This window comes from Rattus norvegicus, chromosome 2 (assembly GCF_021556685.1).
Source record: "Rattus norvegicus strain SHRSP/BbbUtx chromosome 2, alternate assembly SHRSP_T2T, whole genome shotgun sequence".
In the NCBI taxonomy this organism is placed as follows: domain Eukaryota; kingdom Metazoa; phylum Chordata; class Mammalia; order Rodentia; family Muridae; genus Rattus; species Rattus norvegicus.
In genome coordinates, this window is record NC_141535.1 from 174,749,861 (window position 1) to 174,775,043 (window position 25,183).

The window sequence follows — 25,183 nt, forward strand, 5'->3', positions numbered from 1 at the left end:
CAGTACCACCAGCCTGGGGACAGCCCCACCCACAATGGGCTGTGCCCCACCCCATCTATCACTAAGAAAATGCTCTACAGCCGGGTCTTATGGAGGCATTTTTGTTTTCCAGTTGAGGTTCCCTCTTTTCAGATAAGTCTTGTTTGTGCCAAATTGACATAAACTAGCAAGCACACCTTCTCCAGTCTTTTCCCCCAGAGCCCAGGTACACTGCTCCCAGACCAACAACGGCATCCACCCCATAGATAACAGTAAGGATGATCAGTTAGGCAAAACGCCTACGTTGACTCCAGTTCAGTGACGGAGTCACTCTAAGCATGTAGTTGAAAGGATTCAGGATTACTCTGGAGGCTTGGGGAGGTAAGTGGAGCCATGCTTCCAGGCAGCAGTAAATCCGATGAGGTACATTTTGACTCCTGTCTTAAAGTTCTAGGCTGCATGTGACGTCACTGATAAGCCCTTGCCACCAGAACCCTTCCCAGTTCTCTCTTTCTTTAGGCTGTTCCTCCTCATTTGGGCTCCTCTTACACCTTGGCCTTCAGTGCTCTGGAGAGGGCTGCCTACAACTCTGTATCCTACACCTGCTTCCCAGAAGCTCGCCATGTCTTTCCTTGTCTTATTCACAATATGAACACTGACTCTTTCCAGGTCCATGTGGCTCAAGCATCAAGATCTCTGGCCCAGCCATTACTGAGCATCTCTGCCTACATTTCCCACGTGGCCTCACATCTAGGGCTCCCTTCCATACCTCCCCTCCTATCTAATGCTTTAGTTAATGATGCGACTGGTCCATCTACACCCAAGCAGAAACCAAGGTGTCAACCTGTGTTTTCTTCCCGCTCAGCTGCTGTACCAGGCAGTTCTCAAGTCCTATGGGTTTCACCTCCTAAATGCCACTCAAATCTGTTCTCATCTGGACAGCTCTACATTGGTATACCTTCATCCGCCTTCAGCCTTTTAGCCCACCTTGTGCCTTTCCAGACTCTATTCTAAAGTACTCGTACATCTGTTTAAAACACTCATCTGAGGGCTGGAGAAACGGATCTGCTGCTCTTAGAGAGGTCCCAGGTTTGGGTCCCAGCACACACACGGCAGTTCACCACCACCCATAACTCCAGTTTCAGGGGGATTCAATGTCTTATTCTGACCTCCACAGGCAGTACGGACATGTGGTGTACATGCAGGCAAAACATATACACGTAAAATTAACGTCTTTGTTAAAATAGTAAGTAGAACGCCAGTCCAAGGCTGGACGTGGTGGTGCACCCCTCCCAGCACTCAGGAGGCACTCACACACCAAGCTCCTCTCACCCCTTCTCATTTGCAGAGATCACTGAAGCCACAGTACTAGGTGCTATCTAACTCATCACGTATGTCAAACCCAGTCCCTGGCATCACTTGTATTGAGTGAGAAAGAAGCATCCTGATGATCCAGGACATGATTTACTTGTGTATTTTTTTTATATCTTATTAAAAATGGGACACAAATATTAGCCCTCCAAAGAAATTTCTTCTCTGTAGGCATAAATTTTTTTGCAACCTACTTTTAATAAGGGCTCAGCCTCTCCTCTAGCCCACCACCCAGCAGAGGCAGTGGAAGAGAAAAGTTAGTAGGACGTGGGGGAGTGGGCCTGCTCAGCAGTAGTTCTTTGGGGGTGAGCTTGGTCTTCCTTGGCAGCAGTTCAGTCCCGTAGCGAGCACCAAATGCAACTCAGCAGCTGCAGACCGGTCCTCTGGACAGACAGACACCAGGCACGAACCAGCAGCTGTGGTTCAATCCTGAAGGTGCCCAAATCAGCCTGAGGTGAGGCCATGGAGCCTTGAGAGCAGTTCTTGGGCAAGTTTTTCTCAACGGCAGTTTTTCTCAGTCACGATATATAAGGTAAACAAATACATTCGTGTCTTTAGCGAAGAATAGCGGGACAGATCAAACCAAACCAATGCACAGTGGGAGACCAGCACTGTCTGTGGGGTCATACTCATACTCCTTCATCCAGCGTCCTTTCACATGTCTGCTGTATCCAAACATCCTCTCATCTGCCTCAGGAAAACAGTCTTTCACGTGTTTGCTTCCCTGGGCAAATTTTCATTTGATATGACTAACTTTTCAAAGAAACTAGGAGTTTCCACTTCACTTCTCTTTCCATTCTCCTTCTCCTTTGAGATGCCATCTCATTACAGCCATGGCTGTAGCTAGCCTGGAATTCTATGCCAACCTCTGACTTCAAATTCACAAAAATCTGGTCTGCCTCTGCCTCTGCCTCTGCCTCTGCCTCTGCCTCTGCCTCTGCCTCTGCCTCTGCCTCTGCCTCTGCCTCTGCCTCTGCCTCTGCCTCTGCCTCTGCCTCTGCCTCTGCCTCTGCCTCTGCCTCTGCCTCTGCCTCTGCCTCTGCCTCTGCCTCTGCCTCTGCCTCTGCCTCTGCCTCTGCCTCTGCCTCTGCCTCCACCTGCACGTCTGTCTCTGGCCCCCAAGTGCTGGGGCATTAAGTGTGCCTCTGCATCTGGCTCATGAGCTTCTTTCAAGTCCAAACTTCACCCAACACAAGGCTCAAGGGCTCATGCTGTACCCACACATGCATCCCAGAGACTGAAGTACATCTCACCACCACTCATCATTGTGGCGTGTCCCAACTGCCCATACCTCTGTGCTTTGGGTGACTGCTCATCCCTCTGACAAGATGACAGGATACACCCTCTTTTTCACCCTCTCCCTTTAGAGCTTTACTCAGTTATGTGATGTCATCAGTCTATCCTCTGAGCCTGGTTTTCTGCAGACACTGAATGTGTCTTGGTAGGTTTAATTATGAAGACGAATGTGTCATAAACGTTCTTTCTTCTGTACCCACCTCCCTCCACCGTATGTATGAAGGGAAGTGACAGCCAGAACGCCTCACACCTGCTTCTAATGCAGAGGTTCTCACCCTTGACCTTGAACACCTGCCGTCAGGTGCTCCTCCTTGGTCTAGCACGCACACGGAGACTGAGATCTTCATTCCCAAAGCCTAGCAAGCTCACAAACACCTCAAGGCTGTAAATCTAAGGAGCAAGCCAACACAGACCCCAGATGCTGACCCTGAGAACTTGATGATCCCAATCAGTGTGCATCACATCTGATGCTGCTTTTGCTTCTCATTCTTCATCCCCTTTTTCAATATCCCCAAGAGACAGGGATTTAGAGGAAGGAGTTTTAAAGTTTGCTTTTGGAGACTGTCCGGGAAGCAGGCAATGCTTGAGCACCGTCCACAGTCAGAGGCTCCAGAGGTTAAGAATTTTGCAAGGAGGGAGCTGGAGAGATGGCTCAGTGGTTAAGAGCACTGGCTGCTCTTCCAGAGGTCCTGAGTTCAAATCCCAGCAACCACATGGTGGCTCACAGCCATCTGTAATGTGATTCAATGCCCTCTCCTGGTTGCGTCTGAAAATAGCTACAGTGTTCTTATATATAATAAATAAATAAATACTTTTTTTCAAAAAAGATTTTTGCAAGGAGCCCCTACCAGTTCAAGTCATGGATGAAAAGAGTTTAAGAATCATGTTAAGCAGTGCTCAGAACTATAGGCGTATTCATTCAACAAGTATTTAATAAATTCCTCCTAAGTGCCAGGCACTGTTTTAGATTGAAAAAAAATCGGATCCTATTCTCCAAAAAGAACATTCTAATTCTGATTTAAAGCATTTGCCAGTTGCCAAGAAGTAAATTCCCCCATTACAATCAGTGACCAGCTACCTGACCATGGCAAATGTAGAACTGGGAAGACATGTGAGTAAACGCTGCCCTGAGCCAGTGTGAACAGACGCTGCCCTGAGCCAGTGTGAACAGACGCTGCCCTGAGCCGGTACAAACTGCGCAATGAGCAACACACATACAGACTACACTCATGAACTCTTAATCATTTTTATCAAGTGCTAAATAAATGCCAGATAATACTCTAGAACTTTATAGTCATATTTTGTCGGGGGGGGGGGGGCGGGGTGTGATAATCAACATTGTGAAGGAAAAGGTGGGATGGAGAGAAAGTGCCTCGGGCTCCTGCTACTACTTGAAGAGTAACCATCTGTTGTACACAGCATTAGGTCTAACATGGCTCCCAGAACACCAGTGAGATGGCAAAAGGAACTGAGGCCAGGATGGTGGCTGCTTCCACTGTCTTCACAGAAGTCCTAACAGATGACAGTGTCGCTTCTGACAGATGTCATCAGGCAGGGTTTTCATTGGAGAATAGTGATGGTATGACAAGATATGATTGGCCAAGGATTTAGGGGGGTGGGATTGGCTCAAACACTGTAGTAAGCTTATGCGCTGTACAATAAACTCAGATCTGCACCCTGATGCTGGTTTCCAGTCTGATTCCCAGGATTGTCCTGTGACTCCATTGCCTCTCACGCCCCCACCCTTGGCCCTGTTCCCACAATATTTGCTAACTTTCTCATCATTGCAACAAGATTTCTACTGTAAACAAATCAGGGTCATAGTCTCAGAAGGTTTAGGCCCTGGTTGCTTCATCAAAACCATAGTGTGAGGGGTATATATAGAGAAGGCTCTGGCAGGTAGGAACCTGTGAGAGTAAGGAAGAGATAGAAACCAAACACACCTCCAGTGACCTACTTCCTGCAGCTAGGCCTCACTGCCTAAACTTTCCAGACCTTCCAGCAAGACTTGGAGAAGAAAGAGAAGGGGAAGGGCAAAGGAAGAGGAAATGGCGACAGATGATAAATTTGGAATAATCTCAATTATTCCTGGGACATAGAATTTAAACATGCATGAACAAAAAGACAAGAAAATGGTTTCCTACAGGACTGGAACGCACGAGGAAGGAGGCACACCAACTGTGCTGTTGGTGTTAAGGACACTGACAGCCACATGGTGTCTCTGTGAGCAGGAGGTCGGGATGTATCCATATGCACCAGAGAGACCTTAAACCTTCCTTCCTGCCATCTGCTAGTGTGATTATAGGAAGTTCCCAAGACCGTACCTAGTGGCGTCATCAGGACTTTAGAGTTTGTTCGTTATATCAGATACGTTACCCTGACGAATGGAGAGGCTGCATGCCACAGAAAGGTTAGAATCTGCTTCTGTATGGCTTGGCAGAGGAGACGAATTAGGATGAGAAATAGATTGTAGCCAAAAGAAAAAGAGAAGAACTTCAGAGAGCCACAAGGAGTGACAGGAAGTGCAGGGGGAAAGCACAGAGACACAGAAGCCCCGGGCAGCATGACCCCTAACAGGGACATGGGAAAAAGAAGCTCACCTGAAAGGTAAGCCACGTGGTCCTGGTAAAAGGGAGCTGCGGGCCTATGCATAAGACAAGTGCTCTCCCCCACCTCAAATCCAGCCATAGAGCTCGCTGAGACAGTGACTCCTCCAGCAGCTTTAGTCAGTAGTGAAGAGTTCTCCCAGCTCTGCTAGGTACTGAGTAACCATGGGTCTGACAGAAGAGTCACAAGGCAGGGAGCACGAACTCAGTCTGCCACAGCTCCTAGATGACAGCCTGGAAAGCAGTGGAGGGGGAGCGGTGAGGTGGGAGTCGGGAAGTGTATGCTGACAAACTAGAGAGTGAAGAAAGGAGACTACAGAATTCCCAACCCTGAGCATCTAGTGGTGAATTCTTCAAGTCTCCGATTAAGTTTTAAAAGTGGCCTCCAAAAAAATGGGAAAGAAACAGAATGGAAAGAGTAAAAAAAAAGTTGAAGAGGCAGAGCCTGAAGAATCTGTGGTAGAAAAAGTATTGGGCCATCATGTAGTGAATAGGAAGGTGGAGCATTTCCTGAAGTGGAAGTGTTGTAAGACCCCATAGTGGCCCTACCTCAGGAGCGCCACCCACAGAGCACAGATTGACAAAGTGACCGCTGCAATAGCATGAGGGTATAAGGTTTTTAACCCACATAAGTGGGGTTGCTCATCCACGCAGGAAGAGACAACCCCGAACCCAAAAAGCACACAACTTTCATTCGTTACAGAGGGCAGACTTCAGCAACAGAGTTAGCTGGCCTATTCTCATTGGTGGTACACAGGACAAAGGATCTGGTCAGGTATTGGCTGGCCTGCTCAAGGGACTGTTCTTGGCTCAATTTGTCACTTTCCTCGTCCAGCCCTACACCTGGCCTTGAAGAATCACTGGGAAAGGGCTAAGTTGGCACGCCCTTAGAAGTGGGGTGAACTGGGTGGTCAGGATGACATCTTGCGGTTGTTCTTGGAATTTACCACAGGGAGGGGCAAGGGGGTCTTTCCGAGAACAGTTGTTTTGTTTTGTTTTGCTTTGCTTTGTCTTAATTAGCTTAGTCAGAATCTTAATCACCAAAAACTTATATCACTGGGCATCCTGATGTCAGATGTATCTCTCAGAAAAGTCACAAGTTTGTCATAGGCATCCTGACCACTAGATGTTATTTCTCAAAACCTTGTTTTTATAACTTTTTTCCCTCATATCTGTGAAGTTTTATTTCTTCAGAAGGGGTTCACAGTGCTGATAATACTTGGGAACCAGAAGAAAATTTAGATTGCCCAGAATTAATTGAAGCATTTCTTAATTCTCAAAAGTCTGGGGGTTGGGGATTTAGCTCAGTGGTAGAGCGCTTGCCTAGCAAGCGCAAGACCCTGGGTTCAGTCCCCAGCTCTGAAAAAAAGAAAAGAAAAAAAAAGTCTGGTAAAGAAAAAGATGGTAGGAAAAGGGAATCTTTATCTACAGTGAGTCTGATGAGAGCCAATCAAAGAAGAAAGGAGATGCTATTAATAAACCCAGAGGCTTTGCCAGAGGTCTTGATCCTGAACGAATAAATGGGTGCCACAGACAGCAGTGGAGAATTAATACTTCTCATAGAAGGACTCAGAGGAGGCTGACTTGGTACTGGCAAAGGAGGGGACTATGAAGTGTCCTCAGATTGTCATTGCCATCTGTGAGGAGAGGCTGGCTTGGCATTCTTGCCTCGAAGATGAAGCACAATAATTATTTGCATATATATACATATATATGTATTTATATATATGGGTTTTGAATTACTAGTGTGGAAAAATAGCATTCTAAATGAAAAATCAAGTTTGATATGCTGGTTTCGAAAGTATTGAGAGTAGTTGGGATATTTTTGGGTTTGATCAAACCCATTTTTGGTTTGATCAAAAGGCACTGACTCCTTTGAGCAAGTAAGAGATTCCTGTAGTTGCTCCCTCTAACCACACCATGTTGTGCTTCCTCAGCTTTGAAGAGCAGCTTTTCTTAAATGCTGGGGAGATCTTACAGTCATTACTCAAGTCAGAACTTACTTTTAACTGGGACACAGAAGGACCATTCTGGTTTTTTGTTTGTTTGTTTGTTTGTATGTGGCATATGCATAAAACACATAACTTGTTTGTTTTGTCTTGTTTTTAATACTCAAAAGAACTGAGGATGAAAACAGAAGTTGATGAGATTCCATCATTGTGAACATTTTCCTGAAACTATAAACTTTCAGATTAAGCAGAGCCTGTAATTTTTTGGATAGTTTAAAACCAACCCCATCAGAATTGATGTATTATCAAGTTGATCCAGGAGTTTATTTACAGAATGTTGTCCATACCAACTCCCCCTTCAGAAAATGGAATTAGACAAAGTAGTAGTGTGATTAAATTACAAGACTTGGGCCAAGTGTGGTGGTGGACACCTTTAATCCCAGCGCTCTAGAGGCAGGTGGAGCTGTGATTTAAGAGGCCCCTGGTCTTCAGAGGCAGGTCCAGGTCAGCCGGTCTGTGTAAAGGTTCCTCTGGTGAACCATTCCTTTGTAGAAAGTTAAAATCTGTACTAAAAGGTTATGATTCATGGAATCTGTTTGATGTGGAAATAGAATCATGGTTGGAGCTGATGTTGGCGATTTAAGACCTGCTGACTAAGCGAGTGAACAAAATTTGCTAATATCAATTAGTGCCCTGCATGCTTTTCCTTTACCCTGACTCATTCCTTACTGGTAGGATCAATCTTTTCAGTATTTGCATTCTGGTTCAATTAGCCAGCAAAGGAACTTTGTAGTGTCAGAATGAATGTCATCCAACTGTATATTTACTTTATTGTAAATAACAGTGAACAGTGGTCAATAAAGAGTTTTGTATTCCTTTTAAAAAAAAAAGTGAAGAAAGCCCAGTGAAATGGGCAGAAAGGGAGAAAAGGTGGCCTCATTCTTACACCTCATTATTGCAAACAACTCTGAAGGTTGGCAGCCATGAGCTGAGGTCAGCGAGGAGTTTGTCCTCTGAGTTATGTACATGCTCCGAGCTCCCCTGCAGTCTAAGGACTCTGAAGCCCTAGAACTCTACTTGGTGTCAATAGCTGCTCCCTTCATCAGACTCCTAACAAGTACTTAGTTTAGAAAGCAGATGGGCATTCTGACTGTCTAACTTCAGAGACACTCTATCCAGAATAACCACCCCAGGGGTGCAAAATGGTTAGTGTTGGGAGAATACACCCGGACTACATGCTGAAAAGCGAAGTGTAGCCAACAGAGCCTTCCAGTCTGCAAAGAAGGGAAGGTGCTACAATGAAGGCAGCTCTGACAGGCAATTGTCCAAGTAAGGCTCCACAGAAGCCTCAGTCATGGGCGAGACAAGAACTCACATATGTACACACGTACACACACACACACACACACACACACACACACACACACACACACACACACAGCCACAAAGCCAAGAAGCCAACCAGCCACCCACCCACGCACCCATGCATACATGCAGAGCGTAGATCTGGCAGAAAGCTTCAAGGTCCTGAAAGAAGCCAAGAAAAAACAAAACAAAACAAAAAAAACCTCTACTTCTTTATTCCCATGCCACCCTTCTTTCATTGCTGTCTCTTTTCTCTCTCTCTCTTTATCTCTTTCACTTTCCTCCCACCATATTTTGCCTTTTTTTTCTATTATGTCTTCTATTTACTTGTTTATTTTTGGTTCTTGAGATTGAATCCAGGGCCTTGCACATGCTAAGTAACCACGCTCTCCCTGCTCTGAGGAATATTCCCAGCTCTCTTGTATATTAAGTAGTATTGTTTCATATTTTTTCAAGATTTATATACTTATTTATTCTTTTATATGTGTGACACTGTGTATGTACATTTTTCATATTAGGTGAACTCTTTTCTTTCTCCCCTGTCCCCCATGTTACTCCCCTTTTCCTATCCCCTATAATTCTAATAGCTTCTTTTCTTAATCTTGTCTTATTGGCATTTAAAAAAATCTTTTGTGGAAACTGGAAAGATGGCTCAGTCAGGAAGAGTGACTTGTCCATAAGGTGGAAGACCTGAACTCAGACGGCCGATATCCGTGTTACAGGCTGTAGATGCTTGCTTAGCCGTGGCCATCGTCCTTCTGCCCACACAGCTGAGAAAGGGAAACAGCCTGAATATCCTTCAAATGACACTCAGACAACGAGGTGTAATCCATGCACACAATGGGGTACTATTCAAAGAAAAATGACATCACGAATTGTTCGGGCAACTGGATGAAACTAGAAATGTTCATATTGAGGGAGGGAGGGGTCCCACACCCCGAGAGACAGCCATTGCATCTCTCACCTTCAGTTCCTAACTCCAAGTTTTTTGGATGTAACTAGATAGCCTGTAGTAACTGCGGAAACCAGGACAGTAAAGGAGGCCATGCCAGGAGAGAGTATTAGAAAGAATATCGAGGTACAAGTGATTTAATGGAGAAAGTGGGGGAAAGGCTTTAGTGAGGGAGAAAAGGGGAAATTAACACAGAATAAGGAGAGAAAACTAACAGTAAAGATGTGTGGGAAAGACATAAAGAATCATATTATCTATCTACCTAAAATTACATATACATCTATGTATACATAAATTTATTGTTTAAGTGAAAATTTTCCTATCTGATAGCACTCCCTGTAAAAGCCATAAACTACTTAACAAAGCCAGGCATGAGAAGCTTCCTTTTGATAGGTCGCTTAGGGTTGTCCAAGACACTCCCAGAACATTGTGGACTATTTCTGTTGCCTTGGTTGCCACCCAGAGGTAAGAGATAAGTCCCTGCTGCTGAAGACACCATGCACTTTTACACAGGACCCAGAGGACCCGAGCTGGATCTGCCCTAGAAGCCTCTCCCCGAGGATGAGCTTTCACAGCACCAGTAGGCACCATGCAAGCTTCCACGGGAAGGAAGCAAACAGCCCACCAAGCTATGGTGCCTATGAACTAAAACAACATGAAACATGGCAGGATAACCCTAAGGATGCAAATGGCATGTGTACCTTGCCATGTCGGTAAGAACCACTTTCCTTAATTGGACTTCAGAGATGCTCTTTAAGAGGTAAACCGTGCCTGGTACTAGAAACCTAGCCTACTATCTGGGGATAGAGAAGCCATGGATCTTGGAGGAGAACCTCCGACCACCACTTTGCTAAACCAGCATAATCCTTACTACATTCTAAATACTTATAGCCACAGATAAGTGCAGTGCTCGCCTATCAAAGAAATTCCCCCTCTTCGGCAGATTGAGACCATTTCAAAGAAAACCACAACCAATCAAAATGCAGGGGGACTATGTGGATCCCAGTCCAAATTGATATATCTATAATGAAGCTCCTGCATGTAAGCTTCAGAGGTCACTGCAGAAGACAGAGCAGAAAGACTGTAAAAGTCAGAGAGCCGGTAAGTCTGCTCTGAGATTGTGTCTCCTAGAAATGTGACAGAAGGTATAACCATGAAGCCTCACCAGTATGGCTGCCTGAACGTGTTATAAGCAAGGACCACACCAACATGCTAAAGCTCATGGGCCCTAACCCTAAACAAAGGACTACAGGGAACTAAAGAATGTTGAGAATGGGAGAAATAACCTTCCCCAGGGAAGAAAACACCTACTGGTTATCAAATACCAAATGGCTGCCCCTGAAAACATATATGTATAAAGAAACATTGTAAGGACTAAGTTGTATTTATTATATATTTAGGAATATATATGCATAGATGTGTGCATTCACAATTAAATAAAAAGAGACTGTGAATTTGAGTGAGAAAAAAGGAAAGGAAGGGCACATAAGAAGAGGAAAGGGAGGGGAATGACATGTTATAATTCAAAAAATAAAAATTAGTGGTTTTTTAAAGCAGAACTAGGTGGGAGCACACACCTTCAATTCCAGAACTCAGGAGAAAGAAGCAGGTGGATCTCTGAGTTCAAGACTAGCCTGGTTTATAGAGTGAGTTCCAGGACAGCTAGGGATGCACAGAAAAGACATTGTTTCATGATAGGTAGATAGATAGATAGATAGATAGATAGATAGATAGATAGATAGATAGATAGATAGATAGATAGATAGATAGCCAGACTTGGCTGCACATACCTGTAACCCCAATAAAGTTGCCAGGTCAGTTAAAGACCTGGTCTCAAAGCAATGAAAAAGAGAAATACAGGAAGAAATCCAAAATCCTGCTCTGGCCTCTACATGAATGCTTATGCATCTGCATGAGCCCATGTATGTAACACAAGAATATGCATGCATGCACACACAGGCACATACATGCACACACATACACACAGGCACATACACATAGGCAAATGTATGTGTGTGTGCACATACAACAAACACTATATTCTTACACACAAACACACACAAATCCTTTTACATATTTTAATTTTCTTTCTAACATGTGTCTACTTCATGAATTTTCTTTTTTTTTTTTCTTTTTTTCGGAGCTGGGGACCAAACCCAGGGCCTTGCGCTTGCTAGGCAAGTGCTCTACCACTGAGCTAAATCCCCAACCCCTACTTTATGAATTTTCTTATTCTTGGGAAGTCTTATGTTTTATTTACTTTTGTTTTTAGAATTATAAACAAAAACACGAATGGTTTGGGAAGAACTTCCTTTCAGGGTTCCATGCTTGAGGAGGATCCCGACTTCTTGCTCCTCTCATAGTTAAGGCTTCCCAACGTAATAATGCAAATGAGAAGTCTCTGCAAATGCTGGAGATACCCATGAACTGCCATGTGCAATGTGTGTTTGTATACATGGTTTCTTTTTCATTTTCGTTTTTATTTTTTAAATTGGCTTACAAACTAATGCATTTCCATATGGAGAGTGTAGGTAACAGCATTTCATAGGCTAGGGTCCTTCACTGAATAAAAGAGAGCACAGACATTCATAATGTGACCATCCAGCTCTTGCTGCTGATGTCACAGCATCCCTGCCATGAGCGATTATATCCCCTAGAACTGTGACCAAAACAAGCTCCTCCCTGCCTCCTTCCCTTCCTTCCTTCCTTAATTGCTTTTATTGGATATTTTGTCAGATAAATAAGACAAATAACTATATAATAAGTAGTCCACTCTCCTCTGCAGATAGGCCACATAAACTAAACATCAACAAGTTAACTACACCATAGAGAAAACGGACTAACAGGTGTCTGTTAAACATTCCATCCAACAGATACGGAATGCATATGATTGTTAAAAGTCGATGAAATCCCCTCTAAACTAGACCACAGTGAAGGTCACAAAGAATTCCCAACAGATATAAAAGAATCAAAGTGATTTCTTATATCTTATAAGATCTTAGTAGAATAAAAGCAATAAAAAGAAAAGCCACGGAAACTATGCAAGTGTTTGAGAGTGACCAGTGAGTCACTGAAGAAGCCAGAATGAAAGTTAAAACATTTCTTTTTTGTGTTTTGTTTTGTTTTTGGTTTTGTTTTATTTTGTGTTCTGAGACAGGGTTTCTCTATACAGCACTGGCTGTCCTGGATCTCAGTCTGTAGACCAGGCTGGCCTCAAACTCAGAGATGCCCCTGCCTCTGCCTCCTGAGTGCTGGGATTAAAGATGAGTGCCACCACTGACTGGACCAAATTAAACATTTCTAGCAGCATAACATTTGAGAGACTAGTAATGCAGCTCTGACAGGAAGATTCATAGTTAGATTACATTTTAAAAATACTACAAAGAGGCTGGAAAGATGGCTCAGTGGTGAAGAGCCCTTGTTGCCTCTGCAGACAACTCAGGCACACGTCTGTCACTCAGGCACACGTCTGTCTCAGGATTTCCATTACCGCAACAATAAACCATGACCAAAAGCAACCTGAGGAGGAAAGGGTTCATTTCATCTTTACAAATCTCTGGTAGCACTCATTGCTGAGAGAAATCAGGGCCTGAAACTCAAGGCAGAAACTGAGAGGCAGAAGCCATGGGTGAGCACAGCTGACTGGCTTGCTTATCATGTTTTGCTCAACTAACTTTCTTATCTACCCCAGGACCACCTACCTACCCAGGGATGACACTGCTCAGGACCCTTCTGCATCATTAATCAAGAAAATGCCTTTCATACTTATGTGCGGACCCATCTTATGGAGGCATTTAGCTTGCCTGTGTCCTTTTCTCTCTGAGCTGTACAGTTTTAGTATTTCTTTCTGTATCACTTGCCTCTTTTCCATGCAGACACACGTAAGCGTGATTACTAACAACCATACATCACAGTCGACATCAGGCTGTCTCAGTCTCTTCCACTTAAAAGAACCAGCTCATTACTTTTTAATTTAGCTTAGGGAAACTTCTTAAGACAAGGCAGGAAACAGCCACAGTCTTTGCCAAAATGTCCTAAGAACAGTCTCCATCCCAGCTGTTGGCATAGTTCTCTGAAACCTCTTGACCTGGACCAACACAATTGGCATAGCTCTCAACACTGTCTTCCAAATCCCTACTAGCATGGCCCACTAAGCATTACATGTCCCATAACAGAAGATCCTACCAACTGATCCTGCCCAAAAGATACCACTAAACAATAACCAAAAAAATTCAACTCTGCAAGACAAGCAGCTTCAAAAAATGACCTACTAGGGGTGCGGGAAAAGTATGTTTGTGTGTATCTATTGTGGTGACAGGTAATCTATAAGTGAAGAGACTTTTAAAACATCAAAGTAGGTTAATGGTGCTCCCAAAAGCTATAGGTTATTAAATGAAACCAAACAATACAGACTATTACCCTTACTCTTGGTTGCCTAACAGAACTAGATGGTAAAATCATATTGTTGAAAATACCATATACTTTGGGTACAGAAGATTGAGAAATAAAGCTAGAACTAAGGCAAATGCTTCCCCACTACTGGCCAACTTCCAAAGTGTCAAAGATGCTGTACAGGCTACTGTGGAGGTAGAAAATAGGCATTAATAGCAGTGCCCTATGGTGGACCTTGAATAATGCAATATTACATCATATGCCCACTGACACAATGGTGACATGACTGTTGTGGGAATAACCAACTGCTTTTGGGACTGGGGTGGTTGATTTATTATTATTATTATTATTATTATTATTATTTATTATTATTATTATACAGGTTTTTCTGTATGGTTCTGGCTGTCCTGGAATTCACTCTGTAGACCAGGCTGGCCTTGAACGCACAGAAATCTGCCCACCTCTGCCTCCAAAGTGCTGGGATTAAAGGCACCACCATCACCTCCCAGCTTCTGCTTTCTTTTAATTTATTAACCATTTTTATCTTTATTTTCAAAATTTTCTTAAAATTTCAAAAAAAGCTCTACCTTAAAATTTCTTTTTTTTAAAGTATTGCACATCACCCCTTTATCATACTGATCTGGAAAGAGATTTAGTTGTTATGCCCAAACAAGTTCTGAGCCCACACAGTAGGGTCAAGCAGCTGGGACATGATTCAGACAGTGAAAGACAAAAACTTGCTTGGACACGATCAAGGGGCACCTCACCTCTACAAAACAAGGCAAAGGGACCCAAACACAGCAAGAGGTACAAGGAGTTTATCCCATTTGATATGGGGAATGAGTTATTTTCTGGTGACCACATAGGACTGTTTCAACTGCCACTAGCAACCTCCGAGTTGCTTTTGTGCTGATATATGTATATATACTTTATTTTTGTAAAAGTAAATGTAGCACATAGACTTGACAAGATTGATCCCAACCTTCTAGGGCCAGCAGCTCCTTTAGGGTCAGAGAGAAAGTAGGGTCTTTTAATCACCATGATGTTACTTTCACTCTCCACTGGAATGACTGTGCCCTCAATTACCTAATTGTGGGAAGAGTGCAGGGCAGGTTACAGGGACAAAACTGGACCACAGCTTCTCCTCATTGGTCATACCACAGTACAGTCCCTCCCTGACTCCTTCCTTAGCAATCTTTAGTAAACAAAGAACCAAGAAAAACTATAATTACTATCTCTCAACTCTCCTGGTACAGGGAGCCGTCCCTGGATGTGGACCAAGAGCCTGCACGCCAGAGGTGTTATTCTGACTAGATTCTGTGAAGGGAGTGGGTGCAGGGGATAAAATACTAAAAGGAGAATGGGAGCCACAGGTCCCCATCTGCAGTTACCACTTAAACTGAAGATCCTAAAGATGTAGTCAGTGTGGCAGGTGCAGGGGAGGGTGCAGGAGGCAGGAACAGGCAGGGGGAGAGGGTGTGGGGTAGGAGTCTGCTTCCTCGCCTTCACTTCTTCACCTTGCCCTGAGCGGCCACAGCTTCCATGGCTTTACGCACGGTCTCCTCATCTCCCAGGAACCGCATGGGCTTGATGGGCTTCAAGTTCTTGTCCAATTCATAGGTGATGGGAATGCCAGTTGGCAGGTTCAGCTCCATGAAGGCCTCTTCTGAGAGACCCTCCAGATGTTTGCTGATGCCCCAAAGGCTGTTGCCATGGGTAGCAATCAAGACCCATTTCCCCTCCTTGATCTGGAGGACAATTTCTTCATTCCAGAAGGGCAGTGCTCTGGCAGTAGTATCCTTCAGGCTCTCACAGGAGGGTTGCTGGTCCTCAGTAAGGTCTGCGTACCTGCGATCCTTGCTAATGTTGTTGTAGAAGCGATGATCAGGCTCCATTGGAAGCGGCGGAACATTGTAAGATCATCTCCAGATCTTTACCTGTGCCTCACCATGCTTAGCAGCAGTTTTTGTTTTATTGAGACCCGTTAGACCCCCCATAGCGTCACTCATTGAGGCACCAAGTCCTGACCACTGGCAACCACATCTAGTGAATGGCATCCAGGACTGTCCAGAGGGTCCGGATTGCTCTCTTCCGCACAGAGGTAAAGCAGATGTCAAACTCATAGCCAGCATCTCGCAATACCTGCCCACCACACTTCTCCTTCTCGTGGCCCGCTGGGCTCAGGTCAGCATTGTACCAGCTGCTGAAGCAGTTCTCCAGGTTACAGGCACTCTCGCCAGGCCGGGTCAGCACTAGCTTGTAGGCAGCCATGGCGACTACCAGAGGATGCGGCAGCAACTGAGGATCGCTGAGATTCTCCTCGGTGGCCAGGCCACAGCTGCCGCTGCCACCACCACCGCAGCCACCACCCAATCACGCTTGCCTGCTTGCACTCTCCCGTCCCTCTCCTGCTCACTTTCTCCTTGAAACCTTTCCACTCGCTAGACAGACCTGTGCCTGTCCCATATGTGCATGCGCCCCAGGCAAATTCCAAAATTTCTTAATAATTTCTCTTTACATTATTTTTATTATTTTTTTAGATTATAACGGAATCATTTCCCTTTTTTTTCTTTTCCTTTCTTCAAATGCTCATGCCCAGTTTTAAAATTTATTACCTCTTTTTAAAATTATTTTATATATGTATATTTACATATTATGTCTAAATATATAAATAAGCCCTGCTCAGTCTGTATAATGCTGCTTGCATGTATTTTTTTTAGTGCTGACCATTTGGTTTTGGTGTGCTCTTCCCTGAGGAAGATCTCCTCCTCTTAGCATCCCTTAATTACCTGTAGTTCTTTATGTAGTATTTAGGCCCCCTGGGCTTTCCTCCTTCCACATTAGCATGTCTATCAGTGTGGTCCTTGTTCAGGTCATGTTTAGGCACTCGTGTTGGTGAGACTCTATGGATGTAGATGTGACATTCTTAGCAGACACAATCTCACAGCAAAACTTCTTAACCCTCTCACTCTACCTCCTCTCCTATGCTGTTCCTTAAGCCTTAGGTATGGGGATGCTTTGTAGATGTGTCCACTGAAACCGGATTCTAAAACTCTGTATTTTGATTGGTCTTGGTTTTCTGTAATTGTCTCCATCTCTTGCAGTGTGACACTTCCTCGGTGGGACGTGAGGACTTCACTTATCTGTGGGTGTAAGGATAAATATTTATAATGTAGTTAGGGACTGTGCTGAGTTAAAAAAAAGTAATGGTTTCAGACTCTCCTCCAAGATCCACAACTTCTCTAGCCACGTGTAATTGGCCAGATTCTGTCTAGGCATGATTGCTGTCTTAGTGAGCAGGTCTCATTTCCTACTGGAGACCTGTTGGTTTCCACCAAGGCATGTGCCACTACTGCACCTTACTGTAACTGTGCCATGCTGGTCATCACTGTGATTCATGGGTGTCAGGACTGTATGGGTTGGTTAGCTGCTTGTCTCCTCTGGAAGCCTGGATAGTACCTCCTGGAATCATGACATAGTCCTCAAATTGGATTCTATGCCTACTTCATAGAGGGAATTTATGTTTCATATTGAAAACCTGGTCGAAGGCCCATGGCTGGAGAGGTCATAGCCCTAGAGAGGAACATGTTACTTTGTTAAATAGGTATGTTGTCGAACCACCTTCTAACTATTTATGTTTATAGCCATAAATCAATGCTGCCCTCAGCTCTATAGGACAACCATATCACCATGGAAGCCCAGGAAATGTTGAGGGAGATGGGGCATAAAAAAATGCAAAATCCAGAAGCTAGAGGAGGGATGCTAAGAGACATTGTCTTCTAGATCCCATGTGGCTGTTGCATTTATGGCACTTGTCATACTTGCATCAGACCTGCACTCCAGGACATCCTTATCATGACTGAGTAAGGGCTCATGAGGCCCCACCCCTAGTTAAGGAGTTATTGGCAGGCAATTATTGGCAGTTATGGTTGACAGTTTGGAAGCCATAGTGCTCTGGGCTATAGAAACTGATACGTTTCCAAGCTCCATTAAATAATATCCATGCTCATACAATAAGCCATAACTAAACTCAGTGAGCCATTTTAAAAAGTCACAACAGTAGGAAGGAGACTTGTGGTGAAGAAGGTGCTTGAGGGAGAAAAGAGGGGATATTGGAGGAGTATGGCTTTGTCAAAAATAAATTAAAATATTTTTTAAAAATAACTAATCCCAGTTAATCCCAAAATCCTCTAACTGGATTGATTCTAGTCAGAGATAAAATAATTACTGGAATGGGGCATGGTGGCAAAAGCCTTTAATCCCAGCACTTGGGAGGCAGAGTCAGGTGAATCTCTGTGAGTTCCAGGCCAGCCTGATTTACATAGCAAGTTGCAGGACAGTTAGGCCTACATAGAGAGGCTCTATCTCATAGCAAAACAAAACGAACCACAAAGTTACGGAGCACTTTCAGCACCTCGGACAGTACCATCAATCAGAAAGAAGTGATAAAATGAAGAAAACCAAAGATCTTCTAAATGACTACTTTTCAAGATTCTCCGATTTGCAGAATTCAGTCAAGGTGATGTATCGCTTCTGGGGCTGGAGAGATGGCTCAGCAGTTAATAACACTGGCTCCTCTTCCAGAAGACCAGGGTTTTATTCCTACCACTCACATTGTGGCTCGCTCGCTCGCAACTGTCCATAACTCTAGATCGCATGCCTGTTTCTGGCCTCTGTAAACACCAGGCATTCACATGGTGTACATACAGACATGCAAGGCAGACACTCAGAAATATAAAGTAGTGAAAATAATTTTTAGAAATAATCTATTACCTCTTGAAAGCTGGGAGACTGGAAGATGCTTCTGTGAGGGGAGTCATTTTAACTTCGCTCATAGCCAAGCTTGTTGCATCTCATAGCAGCACTATAATAGGAGCCATATTACCTTCTATGTTTTACAGAGAAGTAATTTGAAGTTAACAACTCATCTGAGAGGCTGGTAAGATGGCACAAGCCAGACTGTCTCAGCTGAGTCTGTCTCTGAAACTTATGCAAAGGTGGGAAGAGGGCAATGACTCCACAAGTTTCCTCTGCTCCGACCCCAGCATGCACATTGCCGTATGCACACACCCACATACAACGCATGCCCACATCTTAACTATAAGACTGTGACATCACAATAAGAAAAATATTAAATTAAAAGCAGTATGCTTTTAAAGATTATGCCACAGACTGAAAAGATGGCTCCATGGTTAAGAGCATATTCTGCTCCTGCAGAGAACTCCAGCTCAATTCCATGCACACACACGGCAGCTCGCCACTGTCTGTAACTGCAGTCTCAGGGGATCTGATGCCCTCTGTTGGTCTCTCTAGATACCAAGCACACATGTGGTGCAAGATCACATCTATACACATAAAAACAGCTAAGCAATTAAACTGCTGTTTCTTCCTCCTCTACCACCTCTTCCTCCTCCTCCTCCTCTTCTTCCTCCTCCTCTTCTTCTCCTTCTTCCTTATTATCCTTTTCCTCCTCGTTCCTCTTCGTTGAGACAGGGTTTAAGGCAGCTTCAGTATGTACTTGAGACTGGCTCCAAGCTTCTTGTCTTTCTGCTTTCACTTACCAAATGAAGTTTGTGCTATCAGCTCACCTTTAAATATCAAGTTATAATCTATAGGCAGTTAGATCTATATGGTTTCAGCTTAAAATCATTATTTTTTTTAAAAAAGCAAATGGCATTTATAAGATTAGAAATTTGAACACAGAACATTTGGTAATTTAAGAAACCGCTGCTAAATTTTTGGCATACTGATAGTATCATTACAAAAACAAATATTTATTATTTATCAGAGTCACAAATTGAAATAATAGTGGGGGTAGGTCTTTTTAATGATTAGAAGAGGAAAAGTCGGCCCGGATGTCCGCTGCCTGAGGCTCCACCCCACCACCGTCTTGCATCCTTCTGGCTCCGTCGGCTCCGTCATGGAAGGAGGACTGCTCCTCATCTTCCTGGAGGTTGAGAACAAAAAGAAGATGCACCTGGACTTTCCCCGGAGCCCTCTGCGTTTTTAAGGCATCAGGTGGAGTTGGGAAGGCATCTGTGGTGGTTCTTTAAGCTACAAAAAATTGTCCAAGCTTGTGTGACATCAGCCCTGTCAAGTGTCCATGATGCTGGGCCCTGAGGGAGGTGAAGGCTATGTGGTCAAACTCCTCGGCCTACCCTGGTCCTGCTCAATTCCGGAAGTGCAAAACTTCCTCTCCGACTGCACAATTCATGATGGGGTCGTAGGTGTTCATTTCATTTATACTAGAGAAGGCAGGCAGAGTGGTGAGGCTTTTGTTAAACCTGAGTCAGAAGAGGATGTAAAATTGGCTCTGAAAGAAGACAGGGAAAGCATGGGACACAGGTATATTGAGGTGTTCAAGCCACACAGAACCGGGATGGATTGGGTGTTGAAGCGCAGTGGTCCAAACAGTGCCTACAGTGCCAATGATGGCTTTGTGAGCCTTCAGGGACTCCCATGTGGATGCACAAAGGAAGAAGCCATTCAGTTCTTCTCAGGGTTGGAAATTGTGCCAAATGGGAACACACTACCTGTGTACCTGGAAGGCAAGATTACAGGGGAGGCCTTCGTTCAGTTTGCCTCACAAGAGTTAGCCGAGAAAGCTTTTGGAAAGCACAAGGAGAGAATAGGGCACAGGTATATTGAAGTGTTCAAGAGCAGTCAGGAGGAAGTTAGGTCACACTCAGATCCACCTCTGAAGTTTATGTCTGTGCAGAGGCCTGGGCCTTATGACAGGCCTGGCACAGCCCGGAGGTACGTTGGCATTGTGAGACAGGCAGGCCTGGATAGGATGAGGTCTGGTGCCATAGTGCAGGCTCTGGGGGCTATGAAGAACACAGTGGCCTCAGTGATGGCTATGGCTTCACCACTGACCTGTTTGGCAGAGACCTCAGCTCTTATCTCTCAGGAATGTATGACCACAGATACGGAGACAGTGAGTTCACAGTGCAGAGTGCCACCGGCCACTGCGTCCACACGAGAGGTCTGCCCTACAAAGCAACAGAGAACGACATTTACAACTTCTTCTCTCCACTCAACCCTGTGAGGGTTCATACTGAGATTGGTCCTGATGGAAGAGTGACTGGAGAAGCTGATGCTGAGTTTGCTACTCATGAAGAAGCAGTGGCAGCCATGTCCAAGGACAGGGCCAAATGCAGCACAGATACATACAACTCTTCCTGAATTCAACAACAGGAGCTAGCAGTGGGGCCTATAGCAGCCAGGTGATGCAGGCATGGGTGTGTCAGTTGCCCAGGCAACTTACAGTGGCCTGGAGAGCCAGTCAATGAGTGGGTGTTACGGGGCCAGCTCCAGCGGTCAAAACAGCATGAGTGGATATGATGAGTATTGTAGGAACATTTGAGTTATTTCAATCAGAAAATTTCACAGGCAGCCAATAAACAGTCAAGAGCAGTTTATAACTCTAGAGGAAACTGGAGGATCCACTTTGCACCATGAGTTTGTGAAATCTGGATTAAAAAATTACCTGTTCGGTGTTTCTCATGCAAACTTTTCTTCTAGCATGTAATACTGAGTAAACTAAAACTATTTTCTTCCGCTTTTCTCAGTTAACATTTTTGGTAATATACTTAAGAGTGGTGTTATCTGAGTTGAGCAGTTTAAGTGTGGTGAGTGGATCCTTCAGCACACCACAGTGAACACACTGCGGGTATGCACTTTTCTGGAGAACTCAAGGTGCTAGATCCCTGATGCAAAGAGAAGCATTTCTCATGTTCATTCTAGTTTATATTTCCATTTAAAATCTTTAGGTTAAGTTTAAGCTTTTTAAAGGTAGTTTTGAGAATTGAGACACAATACTAATACGGTAGGAATTGGTGAGGCCTTGACTTAAAGCTTTCTTTGTACTGTGATTTCCTTTTGGGTGTATTTTGCTAAGTGAAACTTGTTAAATTTTTTGTTAACTAAATTTTTTTTCTTAAAGACTTTTTCACAATGAAAAAAAAAGAAGAAGAAGAGGAAAGGCCAACACATTGCCTTCAAAGGGACAACAATTATACTGACAGCTGACTTGTCAACACCAAGGAAAACCAGAAGACACTGCAATTATGTCACTGATGTGATAATTCTTTAAAGTGTCTTACTTTACATGATAGGGTTTGTCCTGGTTGGTTTCTGATCAGGTCAACACAAACAAGAGTTACTGTGAAAAGGAACCTCAGCTGAGAAACTGCCTCCCTCAGACTGAGGCAAGTTCAGGGCATTTTCTTGATTAATGACTGGGGAGAGCCCAGACCAGAGTGGGCTTACCGCGCCTGGGCAGATAGTCCTGGTTGATAGAAGAAAGCAGACTGCATTAGCCATGGGAAGCAAGCCAGTGAGTGTTGTTCCATGGTCTCCACTTCAGCTCCTGCCTTGGCATCCTCCTTTGAGTTCCCACCCTGACATCCTCTGATGATAGACGGTGACAAGACAGTCTAAGCAATATAAACCCTTTCCTCCCAAGCTGATTTTGATTATGATGCTTTCTCACAGCAACAGAACCCTAACTAAGACAGGGTCTTACTACTGGCTTGAAACTCATGGTCCTCCTGAATTCAGCATTAAGGATGTGCACCACCATGTACAGCAACTGTCTAAATTCCTCTCTCTGCTCTCCCTTTTTCTTTATTTGAAGGACTAGAGATTGAACCTAGGACCTTTCATAGCGTTGCATATGCTCTACTGCTGAGCCACAGACTGAGTTCCAGACTAATGTGGTAGTTTGAAATAATGAAAAAAATATTTACCAACTAGTGGGGTGGGAGTGGAGGATCTGTGTTTTTAAAAATTCACTTTTTGATAAGTGTGATGGCTAATCTGGCTTGTCTTCTTGACAGACAAGCTGCAAGGCACTCCTGGGTAGGACTTTTTATATATAAAATTATTTAACGTGGGAAGACACACACTACACATGGGAGGTACCTCTGCTGACAACCCAGACAAATGGAGACAGAAGGAAACTCCTGTCTTCCCTGCTTGTCTTCACTCTGCCGTTGCCTGCCATTGCCAGTGACACACTCATGTACTGATATTAGAACCAGCTTCTTTGGACTTCTAACATAGACCAAAGACCAGCTCCAGGAACCTCAAGGCTACAACATTAGATGGCTGAGGCAAAGAAGAGGTAGGTGGATCTCTGTGAGTTCAAGACCAGCCTGGTCTACATATCCAGAGACAGCCTTAGTTCTATAACCTAGACACACGCACACACAGACACACACACAAATATATGTGTGTATATATATGACTAATGAGTTGGTTCTTTGAAAAACTAAGTAAGACTGACAAGCCCATAGCCAAATCAGCCAAATAAAAGAAAAAAGTCAAAATTAATAAGATTAGAGATAAAAATGAGCCATTACAGAAGATACCAATGGATTTTGGAAAATCATTAGGTCTTCCCTTAAAATATATATATTGGATCCACTAAGTTGGGAAATATAAATGAAGTGAATGACTTTCAGATGCATCTGACCTACCAAAGTTAGACTAAACTGAGAAGAATGGTTAAGCAGATCTATAAAGTACAGTAATACAACAACAATGACGTGAAATCTACTAACCAAAGAAAGTCAAGGCCCAGAAGGGCTTACATGAGAGCTTTATCCGACCTTCAAAAAAAGCTAACACAGCAATACATCTCAAACTATTCCACAAGACGGGGAAGGAAGGAACATGATCCAATGATTTTTATGAAGCTAGCCAGTATTACCCTGATACAGAATCAAGAGAAAGACATAGCCAGAAGAAAAGAAAAAGATTACAGACCAATCTCACTGGTGACTGTAGATGCAAATAAAAAACATATTTGCAAACCAAATTCAAGGACACACAAGAAGATTATTCACCATGTTTAAGTTGGCTTTCTCCAAAGATGCAAGGATGGTTCAGCATATGTTGTAAATTACAAACATGGTGGTTTAGATGAGAATGTCCCCCATTTGAACATTTAGTCCCCAGCTGTGGACTCTCTGTGGAGGTCTAGGTGAGGAAGCATGACCCTGGAGCTAGTTTTAAGAGTTCTTAGCCTTACGCTACTTCTCTTACTCTCTTCGTTTCATGCTTTTGGCACAAGATTGATCCCTTAGCTTCTTGCTACCATGCCTACTGTTTGCTGCCATGTTTCCCCACCATAATGACCTCTTGTCTCTCTGGAACTATCCAGATAAACACTTTCTTCTATAAAGTGCCTCAGTCATGGTGTTTGTCTACAGAAACAGAGAAATAACTGATACAGAATCCATGGTGTCTCTTCACAGCAATAAAACCCAAACTAAGGCAGATGCCAAAAATCTACATTGGAGAAAGGACAACATCTTCAACAAATGGTGCTGGGGAAACCAGGTATCTGCACAAAGAAGGAAACTTGATTCTCATCTCTCACCTTGCCCAAAACTGAACCTCAAATGGCAAAGACCTCAACATAAGATCTGAAACTGATAGAGTTAAAAATAGAAGGAGACACTTCAAGATCTGGGCATAGGTACAAACTTTCTGAATGGGACTCTGATCACTCAGGAAATATGAACAATGACTGACATATAGAACCTTATTAAATTAGAAAAAATAGTATTTCTTCAGATATTATTATAGCCTCAACTGTTTACTCTTCTTTAGAGACCAAACCTTTCTAAAACCTGCCAACAAGGTAGTTACAAAGACTTAGGAGCTACACAGGCAGATTTAACCACAGCAACAACTCTACTTTTCTGGCACCAATTTTCTGTGTTAGTTATTTTCACATAGCTATGACCAAAATATCCAAGAAAACAACTTAAAGGTTGAACACTTTTTTTATCATTTTATTTTATGTGTGTGGGTGCTTTACCTGCATGTATGCATGTGTACCGTGGTCATGCCTGGTGAGAAAAGGGCATTTGGATCCACCCCCAGAACTGGAATTTCAGATTGTGTGAGTGGCCATGTGGATGCTGACAACTGAACCCCAGTCCCCTGGAAAAGCAGCCAGTGCTCTTAACCACGGAGACATCTCTCCAACTCCTAAAGAATGGAATTTTTACTTTTGTTTAATAGTCAGAGATGTCAGTCCATGGCCCTTACCTGTGTTGATTCTGGGAACATGATAGAACAGAACATACAGACAAGAAACTCCTAACCTCATGGTGGATGGGATGAGGAAATGTGAGGAACACACACCTAGTAATCTACTCCTCCAGATAGGCTCCATCTGGCAACATGTCCAGAATCACCAAGAGAATGGCCCTAACTGGGTGCCAGCATTTAGCACACAAGCCTCCAGGGGTTGGTTC

General features: G+C 43.8%; 3 pseudogenes across 1 annotated transcript; 2 read left to right on the top strand and 1 right to left on the bottom strand.

Moving 5' to 3' along the window:
- Window positions 1-5,644: 5,644 nt before the first annotated feature.
- Cbx3-ps4 (chromobox 3, pseudogene 4) lies at window positions 5,645-6,941 on the top strand (annotated as a pseudogene).
- Window positions 6,942-15,415: 8,474 nt separating this feature from the next.
- Window positions 15,416-16,181, bottom strand: Pgam1-ps9 (phosphoglycerate mutase 1, pseudogene 9; annotated as a pseudogene).
- Window positions 16,182-19,668: 3,487 nt separating this feature from the next.
- Hnrnpf-ps2 (heterogeneous nuclear ribonucleoprotein F, pseudogene 2) lies at window positions 19,669-21,276 on the top strand (annotated as a pseudogene). The gene has a single exon (XR_015675438.1). The product of XR_015675438.1 is annotated as a heterogeneous nuclear ribonucleoprotein F, pseudogene 2 (transcript).
- Window positions 21,277-25,183: the final 3,907 nt, after the last annotated feature.